At 39.5% G+C, this 19,054-nt stretch overlaps 1 protein-coding gene and 1 long non-coding RNA gene across 13 annotated transcripts in view; one reads left to right on the top strand and one right to left on the bottom strand.

Annotated features, from left to right (window-relative positions):
- LOC105672085 (Shal K[+] channel interacting protein) overlaps positions 1 to 19,054 on the top strand; it is a 281,338-nt gene that overhangs the window by 124,640 nt on the left and 137,644 nt on the right. The window lies entirely within an intron of this gene.
- The window catches only part of LOC105672082 (uncharacterized), a 167,042-nt gene continuing 152,570 nt past the window's right edge, over positions 4,583 to 19,054 (bottom strand). For all 4 annotated transcript variants that reach the window (XR_010890977.1, XR_010890975.1, XR_001100754.2 and 1 more), the window contains exon 7: positions 4,583 to 5,853. This is a non-coding gene — a long non-coding RNA (uncharacterized lncRNA). The remainder of the gene's footprint in view (positions 5,854 to 19,054) is intronic.

The raw sequence follows: 19,054 nt of genomic DNA, 5'->3' as shown, positions 1-19,054 counted from the left end.
GGGACGAGATCTCACTCATCTTCTGACATCTCATATTGTAGCTGAAATTGATTTGGGAATAGTCGTCGCCAGCATTTGGACGTACGATACTTGCGATAGACTCCGATATGAACGAATCGCTCATACGTGCATCCGTATGCACGTATTTCGATATACATCACAAAGTTTATTTGAATATGTTACAAATTTTTGGGAAGCTTAAGTTTCCAACTGTTTCATTGTTGATTTAAACGTGAGCCAGATATAATTATATCTACGGGGAAAAAAAAAAAAAAAAAAAAAAAAACACCGTGGACTCACAATCAGACACAATCGCAAATAATTTTGAAACTGTTAATAGCTATGAGTAGCGTTCATCAAAATTTTGTAAAATCAATGGAACTCAAAATGCTGATATTGGAGATTCATCAAGCGGCTATTCTGTTATGCAATTTCAATGAGAATTTTTCACGATCAAATATCCATTGAGAGGACATTGTAGCTCGAACACCCCAGTGAATTTACTCGTTGTATAAATTAAGCCGAAAGAGCTACGGCCAGAACCTATTGCGCGTAATTTACTGCAAACAAAATGCAGGTAACATTATTGACAATTTGTCAAGGTGAAACGCAAGCGTGTGAATACATCATTATACAACGATATAATATGCTCAGTTTTCATTCTCTCTTGAAATTTCACCGATGAGAAAATGGAAATCATGAAAAAATGTAATTCTCCATGGATTTTAATTGCAATCGCAGTTCCTAAAATTCAGTTTATTACGTATTACAAAAACGAACGTACGATTTTGCGAGAAAAATTTGATTCAGAGAAAATTAATCGCGCCAGTGATATCGCGCACGTAACTCATGACACTTGATAACAATTATTCGGCCACATTAATCCGCGTATTCGTTTACGCGGTTTCGTGTTTCATCCGTTGTCCAAAATTGCATTTGCGGCGCGACACGTTTTCTTTCTCGCCTCTTTCTGCGGCTAAACGCGAACTGTTGCGGTGCGTTGAATACAAAACGTTTGGCGCTCGTCGGCAAACGGGGAAGTCCGCGAAAACCTGTGCGTGCTCCGAGACCGTTAGTGAAGCACTGCTTTCGCTTCCGTACACATCAATACACAGACAACCTGCGATCACCCCGGGGGCGATGGTAATTCTAGGATAATTCCAATTTCGAGTGGTAATTTTGTTGCGCAATTCGTGTCGAGGAAGGAATACGATATCACGAGAACCGACCGTATCGTCGCGACGTAGACAGCCATGGAACTCGACCGATGGTCGATCGACATGCGAGACGGTCGCTTGTCCTGTTAATAACAGGACAAGGTATCTATGCTCTGGGCTACTACCTTCCAGCCAGAACCAGATTTCACAGACTTGCTCGATAGCAGCACCGATTCTAGCATGTCTTATAAGTGTTACGCCGGTGAATAGGGACGAAAAGAAAGTCATATTTTACGCACACATGAGACAAGTTTATTATTTATTGTTATTTTTTAATGAAATGATACAAATCATGAAAGATGAAGTAGACACATTGTACACAAAAAAAAATATTTGTGATTTAATTTTTACTACAATTAACAAGTTTCTGTCATTTATTTCCTTGAGCTGCAGATCACAGATCATAAGCCAATTTTATTTTATAATATTTTAAACTGCAAATAAATTAATAAATGCGTAATTATTGCTTGCAAAATTCAACGGAATTTTCTAATACAGTCAATACGTACCATGCTGTTCACGTGAAGCAGATTGGGGTTCAACAGCTTCCTGTCCAACAGGAAGAGACCTGTTTCCTATTCTGAGATATCGTGGCAGTTTTATAGTCGGTACTTCCCACGTACGAAATAACGTTTTGTACGAAGAACGTGCTCGGAACTCGGCATTGCGATATCAAACGGCACAATTCAGTGTCCGACAGAACATCGGTGCCCTCCTACGATTGTAACCTATTTCAACCGGGCAACGTGGATCCACCGACCCTCTATATCACAACTCGATCCGTACACGTAATCGTTCGCGATTTGTAGCAGCCACGCTATAAATGACTTCTCTTTTGTCACGTACAGAGTTACATGTAAAAGGCAGACATTTTTAAAGGTTACTTTAATGGATTGCTCATGCGACACGTATCACTTCTATTTCCATATGATGGTTTTATTCTGTAGAAAGGAAAGAAAATAAAAACAAACTATTTGTTTATTTTTATTAATATTCTCTCTATGTAGTTCCACGGTGTATTGATATTTATATATGATCGTTTCTTCTCACAGCCACGAGGAATTAAAATTTTAAACGTCAAAAGTATTATAAAACGCTGGAAAATTAACAAACCGACTGGAAGGAAAAGAAATCAGAACGTTATTTTCTTTTAATATAATATTTTTAAATATAATTAATAGATAGAAATTTGAATAGGCTGTATTAATTTTTTTTAGATTATTAATAAGTTAAACATTTATCATAAATGCAATAGTTGCTAATCCTAAATAGGATTGTATTATTAAAGACACGATAAACGATACATGATTTATAAATAATAATGATTTTAAATGCACAAAAATTATATATGCACAAAAATTATATATGCACAACAATGTTAAAATTAAATATTGGAATTATTTGTTTGCGTTTCACATTTAACTGCAGTAATGATTTCGCGCTCGTATTATTTAAAACGTGTGCAATTTTCCGTGTGTTATGCATGAACTTCGTAAGCTTTTGCGCGATGTTGCGTGCGCTATTCATGAATTACGAAACAGCTTGCATACGCAACAGTACCAATCGTCAATACGCCGTGTCTACCGGAGAATATATCCCAGCATCCCTCGATGCCGGCCTCGATATTAGGCCATATTTCGTCGATCCAGGCGGCGGTTGGCCTGAGTCAATTTAATCGAGGCGCTGCGTATAGGTATATGTACTAACAGTCTATCTCCTGAGTAAACTCACGTGCAATAGATATGCTCGTTTTCTATTTTCTATAGTGAATGCGTTGAAATTGAAAATTGCACTATCACGAAACCGTCGTTTCATCCGCGACTCTTTCACAGGAAGATCGACTGCAACGTTTATTGTTTGTATTTGATGTTTGATAACGGGTTTTCTAATTTCTTTGGGGATTTGATCCATTACATCGTTATTCAGCGAATTGTAAATTACATAAAATGACGTGGATCATTTTTTTTTGTCATATTACTTCATCATATCACTTTTCCTTTTGTTTTCTTTTTATCTTTTATTTCTGACATGTGGATTTCTGACGTGTAAATTTTTTTTCACAAATTTTTAACAAAAGTTTCATTCAATATAACTTCCTATTTTTTGTAAAAAACACGTTATAATATTATCATTACTTTTACGCCATACAGTATGAAATAAAATAAAGCGTGACAATTTGGGTTAAATTTTTATCGTTCATAAAAACGCTTAAGATTCTATGGTCGAAAAATCGTGATTCGATTAATCGGACGTCAGTCGCGCAGAACGGATTCTGGCGAAAAGGGTTTGGCTCGAATTTAAGCGATTCGTGATTGTCGTTCGTTACCTTCGATCTCGCTGCATCATCCAGCAAAGAAAAAGCTCGCGATGAAGAAAGATCGCTCTGGACTTGGGCAACTTCTCCGAAGACTTTCTTAATTACGAGCGGGACGCGATAAAGGTCGACGGGGAGGAGGGAGGTTGGACGCGAGACTTTCATCTAAACGAGGAAAGTATCGATTCCTACTCCTGCGAAAGGGAATCTGAAAACTTTTATCTTAATTGTCATAGCCCCGCTAAAGTCTATTGTTCTATCATTTCCGTCTCTTCTCTCTCGTTCGACTCACCGTCGCTCGATTAATCTGCGATTCTTTCCTAAGGTTTTAGGAATAGATCGATGCGCCTCCTTAAAATATCTTTTGAGTTTTTAAATTTTTATTTGCGCGGAATCTTCTAACTCCGAAATGAGTCTCTCAATAGTGTTAATTCAGATTTCTAATAGGTAATAACTTTTCGTTGCATGAATAAATAATTTAATATCTGAATAGATTTTTAAAAGTAATTTTGCTACAATAATATCGATTTGATTAAATCTAAAGTTACGACACTCAAAGTTTACGTATAAATGTATAGTATAATGCGCTGCAACACGAACATATCGCATCTATTTAGACATTTGCATTTTCGAATCTGTTCAACAACTTTGCACAGATAATATGTTTACGCCTATTATCTTATTTGGTTAACAAGCAGTTGCTGCGGTGACGAATTTCGCGGCGTGCGCGTTAAACAAGCGGCGCACTCGTTAAACGCGAGCTAGATTCGGCGGCGCGCAATTGCTTTAACGCGGAAATCTAGGATCCGTGCGTTTACGTCGAGCGGAAGTACTTGGCGGCAATTTCACTGCGGCTCCGGATCCGGCAAATCTGCTCGCCGCTCATCACGCTAATGCATTATAATCCCGGGTGTAGACGGAAGCCGAGAAATCGCGCAGTGGGTGTTAACCGAGCAACGCGCGCAAGGAAATAAGCCCCGAGAGCGACGTTTCTTACCTCGCTTTTCATCGCGAGGTGTGATCCGCGCAACAACGTGTTAGATATCTCTCATCTCCTCAAGTGAGTCGCGATGAACCAGTACGAATTAGTTAGCTATCAGATTTTTCCCCGTAAATTTCATGTATTTAGACATCAAACTTCTCCTCACAACGGATCTTCAGATCTTATGAGACGTTTCTTACTGTAATTTACGCTGTTATATACGAAAAGATATTTTTAGCATTTGTTAAATTCTTAAATCTCATGTATTTTCATTAATATTGAATGTGAAATATATTTTTCTAATATAAAATATTTTTTCTGTTTCAGGTAAGTCTATTTTGGCGGTAAACACTGCTGGTCAATGTTTTTATTCTTCTCCAGCATACGTGAGCGATTATAATATCTCTTTACTCTCGCATTAAGTAAGATTATTCTTTAATTTTGTTTTGATTCGCTTTATGATAGTAAAATGTGACGTAATTTGTTTAATGTAAAATATTTATCTTTTAATTGTATTCTTTTTTAACGAAAGCAACAGTGTTCTCAATTCAATTTCTCACTTGCTAAGATGCAGAGGCGAGGCCCGCATCATAGATAACGTTGACTATGATACGTCGCTCATCCGTTATAGATAATCGCAGCTCATTAAGCCAAGTATTGGCTCATTAAGCAATAAACTTACGTAGCCGGCTAATTGGCGACAATCTTCTCCCCTCCTTCCGCGTCTTCTTCCGGTTAGACCTAAGCAGATTGGAGATTCGTGCTGCCGAAGAACCGACCACCGACTGTGCCGATCCCCGAACCGTATCGCCGTGAAACGGGTTCCTCATTAACTTCTCCGGCATCGTCGTTTTTCTCCCTCATCGTGTCTTTCTTTTTTTTTTTCTTTCGGTGACCCTCCTCCGTACAAGTCGGCATATGGCGGAGGGTGGCAGCGTCGATCAGAGCGGATGCGACTTCCTCGAAGCGTATTCGGGCGCGAGCGTAACCGTCGTTGGAAGATGCAAATTAGACAGGCCGTCGGTCGGAGGGGGCGGCGCTTATCTAAGCCGCCACTGGTAATCCTTTGTTCACGTAGTTGGCTACAAGGGATTTAGTTACATCCGATATCCTCGGATGCGTCGCGTACGTTCCACCGTCTACGTTGCATCGCTTAAAATCGTCCCGCGGCGCGTCTTTTTGCGGGATCCGATACGGCACCGGTTGCTGCACGATATCGTCCTTCTTTGCGACAGTTTAAAAGCCCTCATCCAGGTCAACAGGTTGGAAGAAGGTATCTCTTTACCTTCTTTGGAGGGCTGCTTATTGGTCCATATACCTAGCGAAGAAGTTTGCAAGCTCTGAAACAGTAAACGATGCGCACAGTTATCAAATTGTTAGTTTTATAATTTCTGGCAGACTATTCGCTATCTTTTATTTTACTTTTTTACAGTACATTAACAATGTTTGATAAACATTATTTATTCTTCATAGAAACAAATGTTTGTTTATTACGTAAAACTTGCAGCTTGAAACAAAGTAACTACAAATTTTAATAAATTTATTTTAATTTATACATAATACATAATGATTAACAAAATTGATAATATCTCGGGGTTGTCTTTTTTTTTTCTTTTTAATATAGCAATATCGCTTTGTACACTCATAAAAATAAATGTGGATTTAGTAGTCATTTATTAATGCATCTGCAGAAAATCGAAAAAAACGGAACAAAGACGGATCACATACTATTCATTGTAACTAAGCTCGCATGTAACAAAGTACCTTGTGTACCTGGAAAGAAGTCCAATAAAAAAGAAATATGACATCACCCCGGTGGAGGCAGCGAGTGCGCGTGACGTGGTGCTGAAAGTTAAAGCTAAAGGGATAAATTTCCATCTCTCTTGCCGCAACGCACGTAGGGCGGATCTATTTTACGAAGAATTTCTATTTGGCGTAGTTTGTGTGCCATTGTGTTTATCTCCACTTTTCGCTTACCGACTACGGAAAGAGCCGACTCGAGTGGAAAATGGAAAGTCAAACAGACAAGCACGGAGAGCACGATTCCTGTACACATCTAAGAATAGGCAAACTTCCGACCCCTTTCGCTTTCAGGCGCATTAAACGCCTCTTGCGAGCAACCTCGCATATAATTTAGATTGTTTAGAATGCTGTTATCTGTGTCGCGATCCGGCGGGAACGTCTTTCGTTATACCAAACGACGAATCGTCGGGAAAGAGAAAGGGGCGGACGGAGAGAAAGGTCGATTCTTGCGCAGATGTATATCTTTAGATGTAACTTAAATGTATCTTTTCATTAGTGTTAAAAGGCGGGTTAAAAAGTGTTTTTGATTAAAAATTACATGCCACCCCCCTCCCCCCCCCTCGGCAACGATATGTACGGCAATTACTTAAAAAGGTTGCACGGTGGTCGACTTTCGTTGCGCATCAAGAATGGGCTTCCACGAAAAACTTGCGTGTACCTAGCTTGGTTGCAGGTGCACGCCGCACTGCAGCTGTCTCTCTGGCTATACGTCGTCTTTTATTTATATCCTCTGCGATACACCTCCATCCTCATTTCTTTTTCTCCGAAAGTTACTCCTGCAGTGAAGATATATCGTTTTTGCTATAACTACAACGGGGTGTCTGTAATGATCAAATATATACACGTATGTCATAACAGAAGGAAAGTTGGAAATTATTTTTTTAATATTAGGAAAGGCAATAATTTATGCAAAGCATTGAGAATTACTTACAACCAATTGATTATTATAAAAAGGAATTGAGTTTATGAGGCAGTTTTGTCTTTAATTACGCCTCTAATCATTATTAAAGTATAACAATTATTTGAAACATAATAAACGAGAGCGCGTGTATTGCCGTTAGTTGCAAAACTTTCTAGATTTATTTACTCTTCCCTTTGAAATTTACTTTTGAAACATATAGACAATGTTTTATCGGAAAAGATTATATGACATCAGCTATGTATTATGATAAGAACTCGTACTAGGTAGGAAACTTGAGAGAACAAAGATTCAGAGTCGCATTATTCTCGATCGTTGCTACCACTCAGTTCACGCTTCGAGAGATTCACGCGCAAGCACTTAAGATGCGCGATAAAGCACGTTGTCGGCGTTGCGCAAATCGCTTTGTCATCGAAATCGAACGCATCGCGGAATTCGAAATTTACGTCAGTTTACGTCAATTACGGCGAAATGCGTACGTGCGTATTTCCGCAAGAATTTCCGCCAAAATTCTCCGTGCATTCGCCAAATGAGAGAGGAGGTCAGAAGGCGCGCAGTCCAGCCAGATGTAAAAAGTGGATTAATTAGCCCGGCGAGCCGCCACGTTGTTTCTTCCTTCGCTTACCAAGCACGACCCTCGTCTCGTCCCTTGTCGGCTCTTCTTACTTTTTCACTCACATGCCCAACGTTTTTTCCTTATGTCCATCTGTGAGTCCCGCTCTCACGAGTCATCAAGGACGGTCGTATGTTTAAGAAAAACTAGACATTTACGGTGCACGTACAGTTAACCTTCAATCTTTAGCTATTCGTGCGAAAATAGCGACGCTCACGGCTAATTTATATTGATCTTTGCGAATTTGTTATATAAACTACTTTTTTTATTTTTATGTAAAAAGCACAGAATGATGTTTAAAATAATATTTTAATCATGCTTAGTATTTTATGTCTATTTATATCATTATCTTTCCGTTTTTATCATATACTTACACAGTACAAATTTTAAATTTAGCTTCAAAGATGCTTTACATTGTTCTAGGCGGCATCTTAATTTACGTTACATTATAAAATTACTAGTGCCTGAAACTGTGTCTGGATACTTCATTAAACCTTGTCTTTAATCAAACGCACGATTTAACGTGCAAATGAAAACTCGGCACGCCTGGAACGCGCTGCAGTCGTAACACGTAGCTTCACTAGGGAATGTTAAACAATTCGCTTATAACTCAACCTGAGCTGCGTAATTTGCTCCCGGCAATGTACCCAATGCATCGTAAATCTTAAATCAAGGAGATACTGCTCTTTATACGACTAGTTTAATTTCACGGAACCAATTTGTAACTTTCTAAAATGTTTGAAAGATGAAATTGCATTTTTTTCTTGCAATTAGCTTATATATCTAATATTATAGCTATAAAATATGCATGAATAATACTTTTTATCTTTTGTTTAAATATATTCGATTTTCTATTTAATGTTTGGATCATAATCGATTTCGGATTGGACATATTTATGCAAATTGATAAATAAAATAACACGATTTGAAAGAAAACTCTAGATGAATTTGATTTTGAAATCAAGCTAAAAATTTCGATTTGATCCTTTCTCAAAACAGTTAATTCAACGTTTCCCGCCGGAGAAACAAAATGCACTTTGCTTAATCCCAATAGCGACGTAGCGAATCGGAAAGTTTGTCGGCACTCTTTTCAATTGCATATGCATGTCTCGGCTTAGCGAGATATAAAAATATTTTCTCGCAGACGACGTTTTCTTGATAACATCAGGAGAACCTTTACAAAGTCGAGACGCGATGATCCCCGTATTTTTCTTTGTACTCGTTACGAGTTATTATCATCAGCTACGCTCCCGTTTTTCACTCTTTTACTCGCGCGTATATACATATTTACGCGAATGCCTGAAAGTTTTACGCGCGTCAACGTTTGACGACGATCGGGAGAGAAAGATATTCAGAGAGACGCGCGCGCGCTATCATCCACGAGTGCATGCGTGAATATTATATCAATCGTTCGCTCGGGGAAAGGGAAGACACGCTCGTTCCGTTCGGGAAATGGACCTTTGTCATTTGCCGCGGCATAGAATATAAGCGGGTCGATTCCTGCAGGCACGACGGGGCGAGCTTTGATCTTTAGCGGAATATGAAATGCGCGAGCTCTGTGTAGCCTCCACGGACAAGTTTGACATTTCGGAGCTCAGGTGACTGACCCGGGGAAGATATTTAATCGCGCCGGTTACGGGATTAGACTGAGAGTTGCAGGCGGTAACGCCGCCGGACCTGTTATCTCCCGTGAATGAGAAATTATGAATGAGTACGAATGAATGTGAATGTGACCGAGCGTATGTATCATGTTGTGGCCTCTGCGAACATGAGAACCAGGGAGAGACGAATTTAGTTTTGGATAAACAAGCACTAATCTAGAACACCGGCGTTTTATAAAGCTATCATTAAAATCTGTGGAGTTTGATACAAATGTTATACATGTGTGAACTTTATCCATCCTACTTTAATTTCTATGTGAAAAGTGTTCGATTATAAATTCACGCCAAAATGTCAATCCACTATCGATACACTTCCGAAATAGACTTTTACATCATTCATTATATGCTGTTTTGTATCGATGCACTCTGAATGAAACATTCGCAGCAGCGATGATTTCTGATTTTCTGCCGACAAACTTTTAACATACAAACAAAATTTCGATGCTTGAAAATTGTTAAAAATTTTTGTTCGGCACAAGTATAATGTTTAAAATAAAAAATGCAAGTATACTATTTTCATGCGTAATAATTGATCAATTGTGAATTAGTATGCAGCGAGTTAGGGAAGTGGATCTGAACTTACGGACAGAACTGTGGAACCAATTATGTCCATAACTAGTCTCCCGTATTCTAGTCCCTTCTGTCTGTTCTATCCCTTAACAGCGTAACAGTGAGTAACCCTGCTTCCGAAACGTTCTCTTTACCTAACGATTGCTTTGGCTAGGAGCTCGGTTGAAACCACTAATTAAGCGCATTCTCTGTCACGATCAGACGCGGCGGTGCGTTATGAATCAAACATCCGTGGCAACGACGGTACCCACGTTCTGGAATTCATTCGGCGATGCGCTCACCATTCGGCCGCACGAGCTTGCTTGCTCCCTTCGTTTAACGACTAACCACCGCCACCGGTAATGGTTGACGAGCGCGCGCAGAATTAAATTTTACTACGTAAAAAGGGGGAAAAGCAGCTCGGCGTCGAGCCGACGACGAGCGCGGCCCTCGCTCGATACGCGCCGCGCGTCGCGCTCGTACAGGCGCGCTCGGGCGAATTCGTCGAACAGAAAACGCTCAAATAGCGCTTTCGTCGTTTAATTAAGAGTTTCGACCGATAATTCACGGAAACTGGCGATGTGCGCTCGATGAAAATAAACCGCATTTACGCGGCGCGCTCGCCGCAGCGAGGGGACGCGATACGATGATTATCGTATCGATTATTTATAGATGTAAAGAGCGTTGTAATTCGCTGATTTCCGACCAAATGCGAACGAGATGATCGTACTGTTACATTTTCATCAGCGCTGCTCGCTAATTATCATACGTCTCATTAAGCTATTACTTAAACTCATTTAACAATATATATTTTTATTTCAGAGAAGTCCATTTAATTCAGTGCTTTTAATTATTTTCGACTTGCTTATATAAAAGCTATTTTGTTCATATTTTCCATGTGCAATGTGATAAGAAAAAGAAAACTACATCTGCAAGCATGTGCATAGATGATTGCGAAAATTTTTATGCACGAATTTAATGGGATAACGCATGAAAGGAAATGCTGTAGGATGGAAATTTGCGTTTAAATTGTTACCTATATAATATGGAAAGATTAACAAGGGATTTAATGGGAATAGCGTGTAACTATTTCTCAGCATATATTTCCACATTTCATATGTGTCAGCCGGAACTCTATGCATTTAGTAATGCTTTAGAATATGGTTTATGTACGAAATCCAATTTGATGATCTCGTTTCTGTAAGTTATTTTTAATTTGCATTAGTAAGCTGCAGATCTTATATCTGCATTATAAAATTATTAGCAGAGAAATCTTATTATATTGTACATTTGCGAGAAAAAGAAAATTAAAATTAAAAGGAATCAATGATAGCATTGAATAGATTTTTCATAATTATATTACAGCTAAATAAGAATTTAGCGTTGATATATATTGACAGAATTAATCAAACTTAATTGATGAGATTCCGAATGCGAATTGATCTTGTACGTGTGATATCTTAGACTTGTGATTGGCAGGGCGGAAATACATCTTTCTTTTAATTAAACTGTGAAAAGACGAAAGACGGAGAAAAGAGGAAAAAGGGAAGAGTAATTATAATGAAATGAATGGTTGATTGTTCAAAAGACAGACACAATGAGGGGGATTCGTACAAAGAATATCATAAATCGAGCCAGTGATGCCAGAATGCCGAGTGTTGTTAAAATCCGCCAGCGCCAGTTTCATAGATGAATAATTTATACGTTAATATTTTTCACTCCGGTCACGACGGTTCAATCGGCCTTATCGGGTAGATTAGAAAAAAAAGTGCGGCCATACACACCGGCCCAATCGCGATTTATTTCTCCGGCTGGATGATTTGCAAGTACGTCGGTGACCACTTGCCGACGTCTCCTTGTTTTTCATTTTCGGTCGCCGCGGTTCGGACCGCGCGCGAAATTCCATCAATTTTTAGCCTATCGCAATTTTCCGCCCCAGCAGGCGGTTTACATAAATCCTCTTGCAGTCGACGCATTCGGTGCAGCACGGCGCGCGCGTTTCGGGGTGAGTCGAGGAAGCGGCGTGTGGTGGCGGCGGCGTCGGCGGCGTCGGCGGCGTCGGTCGGGAGGTCGCAGACCGCGGTGAGGTAGAAAAAAAAAAGTGTCTCGGCCGATACCTCCGCAATTTTCTCGTAACGTCATGAATATTCCCCGCGATTTAACAGGGCGTTAAACAAACCTCGACGCGTGCTCGTAAATTAATAACAAACTGTGCGCCCACCGCCGCAGCGGTGGACCTCCGCGTAACCCCCCCGGCCGTCGCTATGGCCGCTGTCAACCCTCCTCGTTGTGTGCAAACTCGGCCGGATCAAATAGCGGGAGCGCAAAAGCGGCACATCTCCTACATACACGTCGTTATCTAATCACGGAAGCGGGATCGCGCCATGTGTTGCGAAGCACGTAGAGCATTTCTCGATTAGCAAACATCAAGTTTTCGCTAACCGGACTAACCGCTGTTGGTAATGATTCTCGAATCAATATCCATTTACGCTGTTCAGGTGAACAGATTGAAAGTGCTTGTTCATAAAGTATCGATATCTGTGATGCCGATTGCTGCGAGCATATCCCCTTTTGTCTTTTTCATAAAGCGAGGTTTAATTCGTTCAGAACATAATGGAACTGTGCAAGAAAGTTTTTCCTATTTTTTTTTTTTTTTTACAATATAGTGAGTTTTATGCGTTAATATTTATATCTGCACTTGTACGCGCAATTCAGATAAAAAAAATCACTTTATTATAGGGTTTGATCGATCAATTTTAAACGTTTCTGTTTGAGAAACTATTTCTTGAATGAAAAAGGAAAGTGGGTCATAGACTTTTATTTTTCGAGAATTTTTCGATTGTAGTATCTGGATTCGCAAGGTTTGGAATACTGCACACACCACACGCGCGCGCGCGCGTGTGTGTGTGTTTGTGTATATATGTATATATGAGCGAAGCAGTCCAATAATGTGGCATTTATCTTTCACGATATGTTGCTTCAGTTCACCTCTTCTTGCTTCCTTGAAACATGTACAACAATGCGCGTCGCATTTAAGATACATCAAAGCAATTCGGCTGACAAAGGGTGCATCGTGAAATAGAACCGACTGGTTGCACTGAAAATAAAGCGAGTGCGGACAGGTTAAACAGGAATTTCGAGCTCTTTCTTTGTGCGACAAACGTTACGAGTGCAAACACTACTGATTTATAGGTCAATCGAACGCGAAGAGGAACAGAGTGGTGCACAGATAAAAGAAGCGAGCACGAGAGCGTGCGAAATAAAGTCGGGGAGAGAAGGAGAGTGGGCTGATTAATCGCCATGACCGAGCTGAAAAATGCACAGGTGCTCTCTTAATCGCTACAGCTTCTCTCTGCTCGCTTTCTCACGTCGTTATATATATATATTTTTTTTTTTTTTGAGTTTTGTTTACTCGTACACATATCTCTGCAGCTGGTAAATATATTTGATAACAAATAAGATGCGTATCGCTAATTAACGAAGGATCTGGTAACTGAATATCCAGGAAATAACGGCAATTAATAAAAAATGCTGTTATAAATTCACGCGATTGCGTATGGAATTGTCTACACAAACTACTTGCTTTTTTTTTTAATACGCGCAGCTGTAAAGACGAGTCATTACACTTTATTACACCTACGGTCGATTCTTGCTGCAACAGAATTTATTCCTATGGCTGTAAAAGCACGTCGGCTATAATGCGAAATCTCCCGGCGGCGTTAACGCAACGCGTTAATGTTTATTCAATGGCGTCGTAAAACGGCATCGCATTGAAAACGCGCGAGCGCGTAACTCGGAATAATAATCGCTCGTAATATTGGGCGCTTCGTTATTCCGCCGTATGTCGCGGAGCGCACGGGACCCGGTAACGTGATAATTACATGAGAGACGAGAAAGAGGAGGTCGAGCCGATAGCGGCGCGTTGCAGCCCGATAGCGGGACTCGCGCGGACTCGCATGCATCAAGCCTCCGAAGTTGTTGCGCTATCGCGTGAGGCTCATTTGCATTGCACCCCGGCCATATCTATCATCTGAAATTAACACTGTCAGCCACGCTTTCCCAGATCGGACCTGCTTTCCTGCACACGTATGGAGTCACGATTAAGTCGCCACCGCCGCTGATGTACACATCTGCCTGCCTTAAGTATGTACAAAGTACCGTAAGCATGCTCGCGTGAAAGGACCGAGAGAGCGTGCTTCTTTATTGCCGTTGTAATTAAGATTAACAAAGTAGTTCAGCTATTAGGTTGATAACATCGCCGCGCCGCTTGATCTCGTATTATGCTTCGCGTATCTGATCTCCGTTAGAGGTCCTTCGCTTGCGTTTGAGATTGCTTAACCAAGCTAACCAGCGTGGGTGCAGTGAGTCGCATCATAGCTGAATGAGTCTTGTCGGTCTATAAATATTAACTCGGTCAGTTCTCCCTGCGCCGGATAATTACTTCCACGTGTAGGCTCCCGTGCGGAAACGTGACCTTAACCGCAGTGTATCGTAAACGATCTCCTATGATCTTGAATTATTCATCGTGAATGAGTGATTCTCAGTTCGTTTGATGACAGCTGTTGCGGATGCGAACGTGTGCTCAACACTCTTAAAATTATATATGTATATATGGAAATATTTTAGTAATTCATATATAATATATATAATTTGAATGCGATTGATTTTCTAGGATAGTAGAAATAGCATCGAAATCAATATTTCCCGTCACATTGCATTTTTATATTTCGCGTGTAATAAACGAAGAATTGATTTTCTACAAAAATGGAACGGCGCAGTTGAAACAATCTTCTGCGAGAACCGCGAGCTTTCGCTTGCGAATGCTTAAAGCTAAGTAATCGAGGTTGACGCGTACCTTCGACGCGACGGCGCCCGTGGAAAATAAGATTTTCTCGCATTTTCGCGCGCAATCGTAAACTCGTGAGCTATTCGCGAAGACCGTTCTCTCCCTCTACCGCGGGGAGAGCGCTTCCTTCGTCTTTCCACCTTCTCGCCGTCCCAGCGTTCCAACCCTCCACAAAATGAACCCGTAACGAGTTACGCCGTTACTGCCTCACCGCCCGGTATTAACATGGGGCACGTACCTCGCGGGGATTTGATTCCGCGAGGTAATAACCTCGGGAAAGCACGTTCGCCTTGCGAAAGCTCACGACTTACTTCTTGCACCTTTCATATAAGGCGCGGGATACGTCTATATGGCGTAGCACACGTGGCCACGTACATATAAGTATCCACCTACGCTCTGTCACTCTGGTGCAACGACATCGCCGTGGCGATCGTAAACTAAGTTAACGTCACTAAGCTGGCATCCTAAGTGAATGAAGGGGTTTTTTTTTTAGCGTTTCAAAGATAAAACTGACATTGTCATAAATTTCTCGCGTTCCTTTTTACATTAATCTGCGGTGTATCCAATGATGTTGCTTGTGTCAACGGTCTCGTTTCGTTGATATTTTATATTTTATGATACTTGTGTCATGTGTAGAGATAATGTTGAATGTTAGTCGTAATATTTAAAAATTACGTTTATTAAATTGTACGTTTTCATTATCTTTAAAAACTCTGTATATTTCTCGAAAAGTTGCGATTATATTAAAAACGTGAAGATATATCATATACAGTTATTAAAATGTTACAGAAAATTCGATTATCTTTATTCAAACGTAAGTTTGCACCATTTCCATCGGTGGCATATTGTTCAGAAATCGATATACCTTTCCAGTACCGTAATCGCGCCAGACAATTCCCATTGCGAGATATTCGTTCAGGAAATTGGCACTGGTTTTTTGCCGCTTTTCGTAGTCGCCATTAAAGGTCCTACCACGTCCACGAAAATTGGTCCAAGTAGTTTCACGGTAGTCCACTGGAAAATCCCGAGCGAATGTTTATACCAATGGGAGGACCGTCAACTCGATTTCCATTCAGAATCAGGAGCGAGAAAGCGGTTTACCTTAATCACCGTGGAGTCACTTTAATCATTTCGTTAAAGCTTTTCAACTTTTTTTCTTTTATACCGAAAAGTTCAAGTAAATATATGCTATTTTATCTATTATCTTTTTTCAGACTGTTGAAACGAACAATGATAAATCGGTTTTTTTTATTCATATTAGAATATAACATAATAATATAAGAGGCGTAAAAATAAATAAAATGTACATTGATATTGAAATGTACATTTTATTCATTTTTATGCTTTAGAATCTTATTACATTTGACAGGCTAGAATTACCGCGATGAATTGAAATCTTATATTTTATAATTTTGAACTTCAGTTATTCAGTTATTTAAAATTTAAAATATCAATGCACCGCAGTAAAGAAAATGTGAATTTTAGACTTATCAAATGTTATGATAGAGAAAATATTTTAAAGCATAAAAATGAGTAAAATGTACATTTTAACATTCTAGACCAATTTTTTATGATTTTAACGCATTGCAATGAAAAAATGTAAATTTTAAATTACTATGTAGACCTACCAATTTTTATAATATCAGATTTTAATATTTTTGTATTGTTAATTTTGTACAAAATATCAGTTAATCTTAATTATTGAAGCATTATTGAGTTATCATTATTGTAACATTGTAATTACAAAGTTGGTTTTTGGATACGCGTATTGTTCAGAGATAAGTTTCAAGCACACGCAATTTCTTTCTTTTTGTATTGAAAATGTATTGAACGTATTGAAACAAGTATTGTATAATGCTAGTACATTTATTAGATACGTGGTTAATCCGTCTGTTAATTAAATGCATCAGCATACGAACGGGACAAAATGCGAATTCACGAAATTAAGAACGCGGCATTAACGCCGGATAAGTAAATATCGTTGAACAGATAACGCTTCATACGTTATAACTAAAGTTTCAGCAGCGGGTATTCCCATCCAATTATGGCGCCGTGGAATCTCAGTAATTGTATTTGCTTTAACGAACGAAATTCCGTGTAATGCGGCGCTGCAAATTGTTCAACTGCGACATTAAATTACGCTATAAAGCCTATAATCCGGCGCAGTAAAACGCGCTGCAGCTGTGTTTCATACGAATGACTTTCGACAATAACTCATTTTGGTTTTCCGAAAACTCCTGCGCATTTTAATCGCTATAATAATCTTCAACGAATGTATAAATTTAACGACAAGCGAAGTGTCTATCTGTTAAATCATCATGCTCGCGCTGCGAACAGTGTAACGTTATTTCATCGAAGTTCACGTTAACTTTTCGCACAATCAACGCATTATGAAATAATCTGCGCTCAATTTTGATCATCGAATGTAACGGGAGAGGAATTAGAACCCATCAACGCACTATTATTATCATGCCATCTCGCGCATCTATCACCAAACGTGTATAATGCTTTGATTAATTTCTATTTTGTAAAAATAAATGAAAAAATGTTTACGCTTACAAAACGGAAGTTATGTAGGAAATTATAGCAAGACGTATTTATTGTTCTCGGTGATTTATTAATGTACATACGTACAGGTACATCGTAGAATATGCTGAAAGAAATTTTGTTTCGACAGAAAAAAGAAGAAAGGTATTGGTTATATTTTATTTATAGTTTGTTTAACATGCCGCTTTCTTAATTTCCGCGTTTATTCAATAAATACTTAGAAATTCTCGTAAATACCGAGGGTGAGAGAATCTGGCCGTCCCTCGGATCTTTAAGAAGCTTTCGGGACTCCCGAGGGATTTTGATGCCGTGCGATCGTTTTATCGGATATCGAGACTCGAGATTTCCACCAAAGTACACAGCGTTAGGAAACTCGTGTACTCAACGCAAACCGATCTTCCCGATCGCAGTTCGATACTCGTAAACTTCGCATCTGAAACGCGCGCCGTTTATCTAACCGACATGACGAAGATAAAGTTTGGCTTCTGAGGCTCGCTCGCGGCGCCATGCATTTAATAGAGTATCGTGTTGAATCGGTCCGCCGAGATCCTTTTATCCCAACTTGTCCCAGTCGAGTATTCCGCTTTAGCGGATGTGAGCGCGATATATAAGACATAGAACGTACCTAATACCGTACGCTGATCGAAGTATCCCGAAGATCTATAGGTACACCGCGATCGAGGAAACTCGGTTTCGAGACGGAAGACGTTGTGTGTCCGTAGATTGGAACCTAAGCTCGTAATCGTATCAATTTTACGGATATTTGCTCGTCTCCGTTTCCGAAATCGCGTAGCGAAAACGACAAGTATTTATGGCTCCAACATCTCTAGCTTTCAACAACAGAACTCGACGAAGATCAAAAAGATGATAAGTAAAATATTTCTCAGTTTACGAGACTTTGTACGGGAGGAGAGAATTGCGTGTCGAAAAATGCTAGTCTGAAAAAATTTTAATTTTATATAAAGTTTTATAAATAACACGAGAGAAGAAAAAAAGTACTCGCATGATAAAGCAACGCAAAAAAATGGAATAAATTTTACAGTGTACGAAATATTATTTTTGTGTCGTAACGTGAGCAAATGTCACATTTCCGTGAAAGGTAATTTATTTTTTTAGCATATTAATACACTATCAGTATAATAGTTTCATCATGCAGCTAAATCGCATTTTTATGGTTAGAAGTGCTTGTAATTGAAGCAATCTCGTAGATACCCCTCGTAGGCCGAGTCTCTTGCCCGGAGATAATGGCTAAGCCTAGACTGGGCAATCGATCTCCGTCAGTCTGCTTGTGCTGTAGCGTCGTTCAACAATCTACCTCGAACCGTTTTACCAAATACATAAAAGCACTGCGGGCGGCTTCTCTCTTTCGAGATCGATGGAAGCAAAACGTTCTTGAATGTGAGCCGTCTTTTTCTTTATAAAGCTCTATCGATCACCGTACCGATCTTAATGTGTAACAAAATCGATAAAACGTTTTAGTATAACGCATGCATAAAATATTTCTATTTAATTTATTCGCGATGAGCGAAGAAATATTAACAGCTATACACGGCGGAACGATAAACGTAACTTTGATATCATGATACAAAAAATTCTAACATAT

Source organism: Linepithema humile, chromosome 6 (genome assembly GCF_040581485.1).
Source record: "Linepithema humile isolate Giens D197 chromosome 6, Lhum_UNIL_v1.0, whole genome shotgun sequence".
Taxonomy (NCBI): Eukaryota; Metazoa; Arthropoda; class Insecta; order Hymenoptera; family Formicidae; genus Linepithema; species Linepithema humile.
This window is presented reverse-complemented; position numbering and strand designations above follow the sequence as displayed.